Raw genomic sequence first — 13,148 nt, forward strand, 5'->3', positions numbered from 1 at the left:
GTTTTTTGTTTTTTTAATGCATGTTTTATTGTTCGGTCAGCAATCCCATACAGCTGAGTTTGGCATCTAAATGTACTATAAACACACATAATTGGGTAAACACCAGGGGCACCACGGCTGAGCAATGTATCAATTTTATCTGGTATAAAAGGGAGTTATTTTCTGGGGAGCATCTTCCATTCCCCTGCACTGTGGGGGCTTGGCTTTATTTGGATTGACAAGACTAGAATAGGACTGGAAAGACGGGATAATCCAAGCACTCCTCAGTTTCCCTATTAATCCTCATGTCTAAGAAAAGATTTTTTTCTTAGTACTGGCACTCAGATTTTATAGGAAAACCTTGGAAAATAACATTTCACCAGAGGGAAAAATAAACCTGCCCAGCCTGTCTCCCCCAAACCTCCCAGCTTTAATACTTTTTTAGAACAGTCCAAAGTAGACAACATGTTGTAGCATGGCCATATACACTGTGAGCACTGACTGGTTAACCAGACATTATTAATGTTGGGAAAGTCTGAGATTTCTGCTCCTATAAATTACTGAAAATGAGAGAGCACTGGAGCTAGCCATTTAAAAAAAAGTGTCATTTCCATGCCTTGCTTAGAAAGAATGGACGGACGGACGGACACATACAACATCTTTATACACAACATCTTCCTATTATCCCTTCTGCAAAGCAGATATGTTGGAAGACCAGTGATTCTTCCCATCCCCTTCTACAGGCAGTCAGCTAAAGTAACATATGTGTGACATTCTGCCTACATATGTCAGTAGACATTCTGCCTCAGTTACATCTGGCAGGCTGTTCCTGTTCTGTGATGGTTCTTCTAGTTTCCTTAGTGATATGGCAGAGTGAGTGGCCCATGTTCATCTGCATAATGAATGCGTGGGAGTCTAAAGGCATTAAATGCCAAGTTGATGGTTCTGTGGACAGATATGGAAGCATCTCTTGCTGATCAACTAGCTACCATGTTGTGCAGGAGAGACTTTTATCTTTCCAGGAACCTGTTCACACAATGACAGCACTAAGATTGCTTTCCCAGCTGGTTTCTTTACCAGGCAGGCCACTGATTTCATTAAGTCTTTTCCTTTTTATTTTAGGACTCCCAAGATGAGCTGTGCAAATCATAGTTCATTAAGGCTGCAGGGTTGCAAGCAGACTCCTTCATCTGGTTTTGGTCCATGTGCACACAAACATCCTGTGTTTGAACAAACCAGAAATTCAAAGGCACTGTCAACCAAAGCCACCCAGGTGTGTTTCTGGCTTTGAGTAAGAATGAGCCTGATTCACTACATTCAAGTGTGTTCAGATCTGGGATATCGATTCAAGCCCATCTCTGAATCAATGCCATGGGAACTTCTCTTGGCTTCCACCTAAAATCATAACTTGGTTCTGATGATGATGATGATTGATACAGTGCAGGGGTGGCCAAGCTTCAGAAGTTCAAGAGCTGCAAGACATGCACTCCCTGCCCCGCAGGGTGTGCCTACCCAGGTGCGGGGCTTCTGCCCAGAAGCCCCTAGCCCCACCACCCCACCGCAGGGCAGAAGCCCGAGCTGCTCTCCCCCACCTCCCTAGTCAGGTAGGTGGAGAATGGAGGGAGGCATGGGGGGCTCCGCAAGCTGCACTTTAACTATAAAAGAGTCCATGTGGTTCATGAGCCGTGGCTTGGCCACACCTGATGTAGTGGTAGCACCTAAAAACGTCATCCAGGTTTGGTCCCCATTCTGCTAGGTACTGTACAAACATATATAGTAAATATCAAAATCCTACTAAAGTCAGTGCAAGAGTCCCATTGATTTTAATTTTACAGGGTCAAACCATAAAAGACAAGACCGAACAGGGGTGTGAAACAAACAAGCCAAAGTGTGTGTGTGTCTGGGGGGGACAGGGTCGGGGGGGATGACAGAGCAGCAATAACAAGAATATTTAATACCTGCAATAATCACAGTTCTCTCAAAACTCAGCCCAAATTCTCAGCAAACCTATCTTGAGCTTATAACTTAAAATCAGTTGCCATATTAATTCACTCCTTTTTCAGTATCAATTTAATCAGTCAGCAGAATTTGGGATCTCTTGGATAACATTATTCCAGGCCCAATCAGTTTGAGGACACACAGAAATTTTGTTAATGTTTAATCTTCAGGAGTTCCCTGGTTAAATAAGGTGACTGCTTAATGGAAGGAATATGGATATTGTTCACAGGTTTGCAGACTGTTAAAAGGGCAAATATTTACGCTGGGTGGTCATGACTGCTATTGAGCACTTACTTACCCTGTAGGTGTTCACTTCCTTAAACAGACCAGCTCTATCTTGAGTGGGAACTGTATAAAGCCTGTCAATATCCTGGACAAAGGTTAAGCGTTAATTTGAGCTTAGTTGGGGCATGCAGCCTTTTATTAGGAAGAACTGGGGACCTTGTGTCTTCTGTAATGGTCCAAAGAAAGCTATTGTCCAAAGGACTCTTTAAAACCTGTTTCAAGAGGTTTTACAGATAAGAGGACTCCTCTGCTAACCGAGATCTATGGCAAGAAACTGGATCCCTGTTTGTAAATCTTTCCAGGTCTGAAGGCTCTCTGCTTTTTCCCATCTCCCTCAGTTTTGTTTAACTCCTTCACTTGGGGCTGGATGGGAAAAAAAACTTTGTGATTTGTTTTATAACTTTGAAATCCAACAAGTTTGAAATCCAACCAGCGCTCTATGGGAAAATATGAAGAAAAAAATTTGTCTTACCATTTTTGTTTAAAAATTCAGATTTTGGCAAAACTTAAAACAAACAAACAAACCAAAGATAATATTCAATGCTTCTGTTGTGTAACTCCCTGACTTTTCTTCCCCATAGTGTTACTGCACAAATGATTTATTTGCCCATCTTCTGAACGCATTGCTGGTAAAGCCTTTGAAAATTTTCTCCACTTGAATCCCACCATTTGTGATACTCCAGGTCTACCTGAGGCCAAGTCCTGAAATTCTTATTCCTTTTTTACTCAGCCCTTACTCTGGGGTGGGGGACAAAACTACTTACTAATGCCAGTGCATAATTAAGGACTTCAGTATTTGGGTCTTGATCCATCAAAGCACTTAAGCACGGGCCTAACTAAAAGTGTGTGAAATGGCTTCAAGCATGTGCATAATTTAAATCACATTTTAAAGGTATGCACTTTAATCAGAGCTGAATGCTCAGTAGAGCTTTGCAACCAGCATGATGACTCCGGTCCTTCTTCGTGACATGAATTATATGCACTATACCAGCTTCTGATCTTTGTCACTCTTGTTCTTTCACCACTAAGCTTTCTCTGCCATTGTTTGGTATGATAATTCCAGAACCTGGTGGTCATGGTAGCCTGGGAACCAGCTTTCTTGGTGAGTTCACAGATCCATTGGCTACTTTCAGTTTCATTCTTGAGAGTCTAGATAATTGCTGAGAGTGTCTCTTTTCTCAGCTTGATACATGCTGCTGTGGGTGTTTGTTGAAATTTTTACTTAATTTTTACAGGTTGTGCTCAGCACTGAGTAGCATATGGAGCTGCCTCACCTCTAAGTTTTGTCTTCATATGTTCTTTTGCTGTAGAGCAGTGGTTCTCAACCAGGGTCTGAGGCCCACTGTGGGGCTGCGAGCAGGTTTCAGGGGGTCCATCAAGCAGGGCCAGTGTTAGACTTGTTGGGGCCGAGGGCAGAAAGCCGAAGCCCCACCACATGGGGCTGAAGTCTGGGGCCCTGAGCCCCGCCACCCGAAGCTGAAGCCAAACGTAGCTTCGTGGGGGCCCCTTTGGCATGGAGCCCCAGGCAATTGCCCTGCTTGCTACCCCCTAACGCCAGCTCTGGCTTTTAGAAAACCAGTTATTGTGGCACAGGTGGGCCATGGAGTTTTTATAGCATTGGGGGGGCTCAGAAAGAAAAAGGTTGAGAACCCCTGCTGTAGAGAGTTAGGGTACAACAACACGTTAGATTCAGAGATCTTAAGGCCATAAGGGACAAATATAATCCATCTGACCTGTATAATAAAGGCCATAGAAGTTCCCTAAGTGATTTGAGCATCTTCAACAGAAGTTATGTAATCTCCAAATAGACCCATTCAATCTCACTGTTCCTTGTTCTGAAGCAATTTAATTGGAGCTAGATAATTCATATTAATCCCTGCTCTCTACCCAGAGACTGAGCTAAAAGCTTTCTTGTGATCAGCAAAACACACGTAGTTAATTAATTTACCTCTGTGTTTTTTTTGTTCAGCTCCAATCCTTGAGATTGTGATTTATTTCTGTCCCATAACTTCCTCTAGATAATCTTACCTTTTTCCTTAATGATAATTAATGAATGACATATAGCAACCCCAGCTAGCTTTGCTGGCCTGAATTTCTTGCTTTTGCTTCAGGGCTTTCAGTTCAAGTCTAGGTAGTTGATTTTTACCAGCCTCTTATAATCCCTAATTCACCTTTGAAAACCAGTCTATTTAGGAACTGTACCATAATTTTAGAGCCCTCATTCAGCACAGCAAGCGGGGAGGGATAGCTCAGTGGTTTGAGCATTGGCCTGCTAAACCCAGAGTTGTGAGTTCAATCCTTGAGGGGGGCCATTTAGGGATCTGGTGCAAAAATTGGGAATTGGCCCTGCTTTAAGCAGGGGTTTGGACTAGATGACCTCCTGAGGTCCCTTCCAACCCTGATATTCTATGATGTGTGCAAGTCCCTCTCTAATCAGCAAAGCACTTAGTATGTGCTGAAATACCATTCACTTCACTGAGGCCTATTTGTAGTACAGTAGCGCCTAGAGGCTGTATTCAAGAGCGGAGTCCCCATTGTGATAAGCACTATGCAAATGCATATAAAAAAGCAGACCCTGCCTCCAAAAGCTTACAATTTAAATAGATAGGTCAGACAATGGCTGGGAGGGTTAACAGGCACAGAGATGAGGAGCGGCTTTTCCAGAGTCACACAGCAGGTCACTGGTAGAGCTGAGAATAGCACCCAAGGTCTTGTGACTCCAAGTCCAGTGTCCAGTCCCCCTACGCCTGCATGAGGGAAGCCTGCACTGCAGTTGCCTATATTTTAACTGTTCTGTGCACAGAGGACTCAGTCTTCCAATCAGTCAGCCCTGGACCTTTTTATAAGCATGACGCTAGCTTAATGAAAGGAACGAGCCAAAAAAATTCTGTCGGGATGAGTAGGGTCCTTATATGGAATATAGCTAAACCTTACCTCTCCCTAGCCCACGATGGTCAAAACAGTCTGAATACTAGCTCTAGTCCAAGTTGGCATTGAAACCAGACCTTGGGGGGAATAATTTTAGAAGATTCCCACTGTCTGTCTGGGTTATTGTCTCTCCTGTATGGCTGCTTTGACAGGGGAGATGATATGGGAGGAAGCCATTATGTAATTATGTTAACTGCAAGCATTATTTAACATAGGGGGAGGGGGAGAGAAATGTTTTTACCTCTGTCCTCGCAGATTGCTTCCTTTTTATAGAAGAAGATTGCAGGATCTGTGTAATAAGTTAATAACTCTGAATTAAGCTTATCATGGAGCCTTTGAACAACAGTTATTGAAACTGACATTCAGCTCAAATTATAGTCTCTTAAAACTTGGCATATGGCACCCTTTTATGCTCCATTACTTAATATACCAGGAGGCCGAGACGCAGAGGATGACATTTGGAAGTTATGATCTGATGGGCACGTTTGGAAAGATATGCACATGCCTCGTAACCCATTGAAACAACATTGGATGAGCTGAACTTCCTGAGGGGTCAAAGAATATGTTCTTATTTTAAAACCAACTGCCTGGCTTGTCCCTTCTAAATAAGGGCAATTGGCACTGGGTTAGGCAAACATAATGCTGTTACAGGACCTGATCCTGTTGAGATGCTCAGTGTCCTCCCAGCTTTTAATATGGGTGGGCGCCGAGAGAGCTCAACACCTTGTTGTTGGTGCTTTGCACTTGGCTGGACCAGTCCCATACCTCTGCCATTGCTGCGCTGATAGCCAGTTGTCAGCCTTCCTAGTAAGGGGGAGACATTGTGGAGAGCTCCATGTAGACTTTTACACAGATTGTGCACTGTGAATGCAGGAAGGGGAGAAGGGTGACTCTTAAACAGCTGAATAAGAGACGGGTGCAGTGGATTGCAACTATGTGAATCACCCATTGGATAGAGGAGACAGGTGAATTTGTGTTTCTGTGCCAATCTATTCTGCAAGCTGACTTCAAATCACTCCCAGTTTGTCTCTCCTTTAAATATCCTGGTTTTGGGATCTTTTGAATGAGTTGTTTCAGCAGTTCTGGCTAACATGCAAACGCTTAAATGAGTATCCTGGAAAATGTTGTAGGCAAAATGGCTTCCTTAGAGTCATGTGGTTTTTCCTTGAATACTCCTTTGTTAAGGCCAATCTACAGGAGACTACAGTTCGATTCAGCAGCTTCTATCTAAAACAAACACAAGCTGCTTTTTATTGGATTCTCTTGCTCAGGGCTCCACCTCCTCCCCTTTTGGATCTATAGGACCTATGACCATTTTTCTGAGTTGCTGGGTTGAACCCAGCCCAAGTTGGTCATGACAGAGGGACTGGACAGACACTTGGGGATCTTGATCAGCTTCCCAATAAACATGAAAATGAAAGTTTAAATAGATGACTAGTAGCTGATAGGAGTGTTTTAAATCATAGCAGTTTATTACATTTTGGTACTTTGCACTTTTTTAGTGCATGTATCCATCTGAAGATCTAAAAGCAGTGTAAAGGGGTAGGTTCTTATCTGTATTTTGAAGATGGGCAAACAGGGCTAGAGAGAGGGAAAGTTATGTGCCCAAGCCCAATAAATTTCAATTACAGAACTGGGATGCAAACCCCAGTCTCCTGACTCTTAGTCCTATGACCCATAGTTCATATTTACTTTTATGCCATCAGACACTTGTTCACAGTTCGGGATCCCAAGAAGGTGTGAATAGTTTTTGTATTAATTCCAATTGTTTTTTCTTTCTTCTTGCAAAGTAAACATTTATCATTCGGAACCTTGTCACCGATATTGATGAGCCCCTGACATCCCATACCACTGTCCCATTTCAGCAGCATTCTTATGGATTTCTTTTCATGTAAGGCAGAAAATACTCACATTTAAATAAAACCTCCCAAAACTAACTGTCCTCATCTTGCCTCTCTCCTCACAAATGAGCCTGCAGCAAAAGTGCCCAGCGTTACTTGGAGGGAAGTATTTTTCTGATCCAGTTGCTTTCCAAAATGTGTCGCGGTTAGTGCTGTTACCCCGGGGGAAGAAATGAGATTTGAGCTGCAGAAGGACCAGTACGCATACATGTGTGGGTGGCACGTTCCTAGGTGGTTTTTTTTTAAGATCTCTAATATTACATTTTTGACACAAATATGGCTTTAAAAGGGTTAAACGCAGAGGTACGCATTGGAGCAAGAACTTGATCTGGGGCCAAGTGAGTTTCCTTCTTTGTGTGACACAGGAGTTAGTGTGCACCCTCCAGCCTTATAAGGTAAACAGTGCAGCGGTTTATATAGAAGATTTGTTTGGCTGGCTCAGTTCCAGCAGCTTTTCACAGAAAGTGCCATTTAAACTGCTGGTGCAGATAAGTTTGGGTTTTTATACTAACGTTACCTATCCTGTTTATGGATTAACCTGCAGCTATTTCCTCTTCACTATTTACAGTTACTGCAAACATACCCCTCTAGTCCCTCAGGAAATACACCATCATGTAATACCGAAAACCTGCTAATACCTTTCAGATCCCACAATCAAAGTCCCTTCCCCCACCTCCACCAACCCATATTGACTCAATGCCATTGTATTAGTCGCTGAGCACATTCTAGGGTAGGAAATTTAATGTAGCGCTTGGTTGCCGTGGGTTTCAGAACACCATTTTTAAATAGGTTTAGATTAGAAAAATAAAGGGGTTGTGACCAATTTTAAAAAAAGAGATATTTAGCGTTGTGAAAGTGTTAATTGTTCCACAACCTAGCGTGTTTGAGAAAGAAGACCCTCATACCAAGCAGGGAGCGAGAACTGGGTAGGAGGTTGAGTGTAGTTGCAAGCACCAGTTTGCAGACCAATAGCAAGTGCACCTGATGTCAACATATACAGCCCATAGGATGATTCAATACATGACACTCAGCTTTCAGAAGAGACCAGTAATTTTTGGTGCCTTTTGGGGGCAGCGGGGGGGAGGGCACTCAACTTGAAGCACCTTAAAAAGGCACCTAAGTTTTCAGGTGAAGCTGAGCATCCACCCTCCAACAATCACACTTTAAGGTGGGCACCAAAAGCTTGAGGCACCCAAAATCAATCGTCACGTCTGAAAATTTCAGACATGCATGCATACGTCTTGCCCTAAGTTCCTGTAGCTACTCTGTTTATCTGCCTAGGCGTTTATATAGCCCATATATATATAGCCTATATATTTATATAGCATATATATATCCTCACTGTCATGTTTGAGCACTTACCACCTTAGATATAACTGGCCAGGCAGTGTTCTTGTGTTATTCTAGATACGCCTCTGTCTGAGTTTTGCCAGTCGTAGGACACCCAAGTCGATCAGCGCTCTTAGCAAAGTCCTTATTGCACTGGTTCTTGAATACCATGCTAGGACAGGCGGGCTACCTTCTGACTCGAGGAAGGACTAAAAAAATATTCTGCAGATGAGCAGACTTGGCTCTTTCACAATTTCATGGTCAATGGTTCTCTCAGATATCCTTCAGTGGTGCTGAGATACCATGACGATGAGACTAAGAACCAGAACAGATTCATAAGAACTTAAGAATGGCCACACTAGGTCAGACCAAAGGTCCATCTAGCCCAGTACCCTGTCTTCTGACAGTGGCCAATGCCAGGTGCTTCAGAGGGAATGAACAGAACAGGTAATCATCAAATGATCCATCCCCTGTTGCCCATTCCCAACTTCTGGCAAACTGAGGCTAGGGACACCATCCCAGCCCATCCTGGCTAATAGCCATTGATGGACCTATCCTCCTTGAACGTATCTAGTTCTTTTTTTAACCCTGTTATAGTCTTGGCCTTCACAACATCCTCTGTCAAAGAGTTCCACAGGTTGACAATAACTTTGAGTATTGTGTGAAGAAATACTTCCTTTTGTTTGTTTTAAACCTGTTGCTTATTAATTTCATTTGGTGACTTCTAGTTCTTGTGTTATGAGAAGGAGTAAAGAACACTTCCTTATTTACTTTCTCCACACCAGTCATTATTTTATAGACCTCTATCATATCCCCCCTTAGTCATCTCTTTTCCAAGTTGAAAAGTCCCAGTCTTATTAAACTCTCCTCATATGGAAGCAATTCCATACCCCATATCATTTTGGTTGCCCTTTTCTGAACCTTTTCCAATTCCAATATTTTTTTTTGAGATGGGGTGACATCTGCACGCAGTATTCAAGATGTGGGTGTACCATTGATATATATGCAATATTATATTTTCTATCTTATCTATTCCTTTCCTAACGATTCCCAATGTTCTGTTAGCTTTTTTTGACTGCCGCCGCACATTGAGAGGATGTTTTCAGAGAACTATCCACAATGACTCCAAAATCTTTCTTGAGTGGTAACAGCTAATTTAGACCCCATCATTTCACATGTATAGTTGGAATTATGTTTTCCAGTGTGCATTCCATTGAATTTCAACTGCCATTTTGTTGCTCAGTCACCAGTTTTGTGAGATCCCTTTGTAACTTTGCAGTCTGCTTTGGATTTAATTATCTTCAGTAGTTTTGTATCATCTGCAAATTTTGCCACCTCACTGTTTCAGATCATTTATGAATATGTTGAACAATATTGGTCCCAGTAGAGACCCCAGGGAACACACTATTTACCCCTCTCCATGCTGAAAACTGACCATTTATTTTTACCCTTTGTTTCCTACCTTTTAACCAGTTACTGATCCATGAGAGGACCTTCCCTCTTATCCCATGATACCTTACTTTGGTTAAGAGCCTTTGGTGAGGGACCTTGTCAAAGGCTTTCTGAAAATCTAAGTACACTGTATCCACAGGATCTGCCTTGTCCATGTGCTTGTTGACCCCCTCAAAGAATACTAGTAGATTGAGGCATGATTTCCCTTTACAAAACCCATATTGACTCTTCCCCAACAAATCACGTTCATCTATGTGTTTGATAATTCTGTTCTTTACTATAATTTCAACCAATTTGCCCAGTACTGACATTAGGTTTATCAGCCTGTAATTGCCAGGATTGCCTCTGGAGCCTTTTTTAAAAATTGATGTCACATTAGCAATCCTCAAGTCATCTGGTACAGAAGCTGATTTAAATGATAGGTTACAAACTACAGTTAGTAGTTCTGCAATTTCACATTTGAGTTTCTTCAGAACTCTTGGGAGAATACCATCTAGTCCTGCTGACTTACTATTCAATTAATCAATTTGTTTCAAAACCTCCTCTGACACCTCAATCCTGGGATAGTTCCTCAGATTTGTCACCTAAAAAGAATGGCTCAGGTTTGGGAATCTCCCTCACATCCTCAGCCATGAACACTGATGCAAAGAATTCATTTAGTTTCTCTGCAATGGCCTTATTGTTCTTGAGTGCTCCTTTAGCATCTCGATCGTCCAGTGGCCCTACTGGTTGTTTAGCAGGTTTCCTGCTTCTGATGTACTTAAAAAAAAATTTGCTGTTACTTTTTGTGTCTTTGGCTAGCTGTTCTTCAAATTCTTTTTTGGCCTTCCTAGTTATATCTTTACACTTCACTTTCCAGAGTTTATGCGCCTTTCTATTTTCCTCAATAGGATTTAACTTCCACTTTTTAAAGGATGCCTTTTTACCTCTAACTGCTGCTTTTACTTTCTTGTTTAGCTATGGTGGCACTTTTTTGGTCTGTTACTATGTTTTAATTTGGGGTATACATTTAAATTGAGACTCTATTATGGTGTCTTTAAAAAGTTTCCATGCAGCTTGTAGGGATTTCACTTTTGGCATTGTGCCTTTTAATTTCTGCTTCACTAACTTCCTCATTTTTGCGTAGTTTCCCTTTCTGAAATTAAATGCTACCATGGTGGGCTGCTTTGGTGTTTTTCACCCCACAGAGATGTTAAATTTTATTATGTTATGGTCACTATTACCAAGGAGTTCAGCTATATTCACCTCTTGGACCAGATCCTGTGCTCCACATAACACTAAATCAAGAAATGGCCTCTCCTTTTGTGGGTTCCAGAACTACCTGCTCCAAGAAGCAATAATTTAAGGTATCAAGAAACTGTATTTCTGCATCCCATCCTGAGATGACATGTACCCAGTCAATATGGGAATAGTTGAAATCCCCCGTTATTATTGAGTTTTTTATTTTTATAGCCTCTCTAATCTCCCTGACCATTTCACAGTCACTATCACCATCTTGGTCAGGTTATCGTCAAGAGCACCCCAAAAAAGAGAGGGGGGAAGATCTGATGAGCAATATTAAACATTTTGTAGCTTGTGGCTATTTAGTGGGATAGGGGCACTGAAGGTATTTCTCCTCTTTGCATTGTAGGAGCTTTCAGAAAGTCCATTTTAATTATTTGCTAGTTTAAAGGTTTAAAATCGACCCCCATGCCTGGGTGCCGTACTCTGTTTGAAACCAATACACAGTTCACAGAAACTGAAAATACTCCTCACATGCTGCAGAGGTGGCTCTCGTTATTTAGTGTGGAAGTGCTGACTTTGTACACTGGGTGGTCCACCTAACTATTCACATGCTTGTATGTCTCCCATCACTGCATTATCCAAGCACCTCAGAAAGCATATCCTTACAGCATCCCTGTGAGGTAGGGAAATATTCTTATTGTCTGTAACATGTGTGGGGAAATGAATGCACAAATAGATTAAATGACTTACCTAAGGTCACAGAACAAATCTGTGGCAGAGCAAAGAATTAAAACTGGGTTTCCTGGCTAGCAACCCAACTGAGCCATTCTTCCTGTCTACCAGCCAGCAACTGAACCCAGATCCACCTGAGTACCAGCCAAGTATCTTAGCCACAAGACCATATTTCCTTGTCCATGAATACATGGTCCTTGCCTCAAGAAGTTTACAATCTGACAAGCGAGGAGCTCAATGAGAGACCAGGATGATGATGATAACTTAGGTTTTTTGAATTAAAACAATAGGGCCATTGACGGCACTGTATCAATGTGGGTTGATGAACTCTCCTGGGAGAAGTGGATTTTTCAGGAGGGATGTAAAAGGGGAGAATGGGAGCTGGCCCCTTGGGGTGGGGAGGTCATTGCTTAAATGGGTAAATGGAATCTTGGCCTGGGAGAATGTGAAGTTGAATCCTGCCTTCCTTGCCCACCCAAATGGTCCCACAGAAGCCAGTCAAATTAGCCACGTAATAAGGCAAGCAGAATACAGCCCTACTCATTCAGTGCTGTTTGCATATGTTCTGGGGGAAGCACGTACTGGATAAAAAGCCTTTGTATGCGTGTATGTTCAGTGCGGCATTGAGCTATGGCCATGGCTCAACATTCCCTACCCCAGAACATTAAGCCCACAGGGTCATTATTCCTTTCCATCATTAGCTGCTGAAAGGTTTCACAAGCTGTTTTTTCAACCCATGTGCAAATGATCATTTGATGGCTTTCTCCATTTATCAACACCCTTCCGCATGTGCTCGGGGAGATCTGGAACATAAACCAGGCTTAGCCAGTGCTGACAGGCAGTCTACACAGAATGAAATCCAAGAGGAAGTAGCCTGGGAGTTGTGGGAGAGAATGACGGGTACATATGCGAAGTTTATAAACACTGGCCTGTTGATGTTTGCCTTTGCTTCCTGATGTTTGAAGAACTCTTTGGTTTCTACAGGGGCTAGAAACACTTCAGTGACTAAGCTAAGAGTCTTGTAGGACAGGGGACTGAAACAGGACAGCTTAGGAACGATGTTGGCTGCTGCCTCTCTGAGCAGGCCTGGTCTATTTTGGGGCAAGGGCGGTTGGGAAACTCAGGAGAGCATCACAGCTTGCTGCATGAGGCAGGAAGGTTTGCACTAGGATTAATGCCATTGTAAAGCAGTAGAAAGCTGCAGATGGTTTCTTCTGATGAGTAAAGCTACCATGGTGGAGTAGGAAAGGGTTTGTGCTTATGTAATAAGTGAATATCTGTCACGTGTAGGAGCCCAGAGGCCAATTGCTAGGCTGTGGA

The 13,148-nt window shown here is 42.5% G+C and overlaps 1 protein-coding gene across 2 annotated transcripts in view; it reads left to right on the forward strand.

The window, feature by feature from the left end:
* ATP2A3 (ATPase sarcoplasmic/endoplasmic reticulum Ca2+ transporting 3) overlaps positions 1–13,148 on the forward strand; it is a 136,314-nt gene that overhangs the window by 76,233 nt on the left and 46,933 nt on the right. The window lies entirely within an intron of this gene.

Source organism: Eretmochelys imbricata, chromosome 17, assembly GCF_965152235.1.
Source record: "Eretmochelys imbricata isolate rEreImb1 chromosome 17, rEreImb1.hap1, whole genome shotgun sequence".
Classification (NCBI taxonomy): domain Eukaryota; kingdom Metazoa; phylum Chordata; order Testudines; family Cheloniidae; genus Eretmochelys; species Eretmochelys imbricata.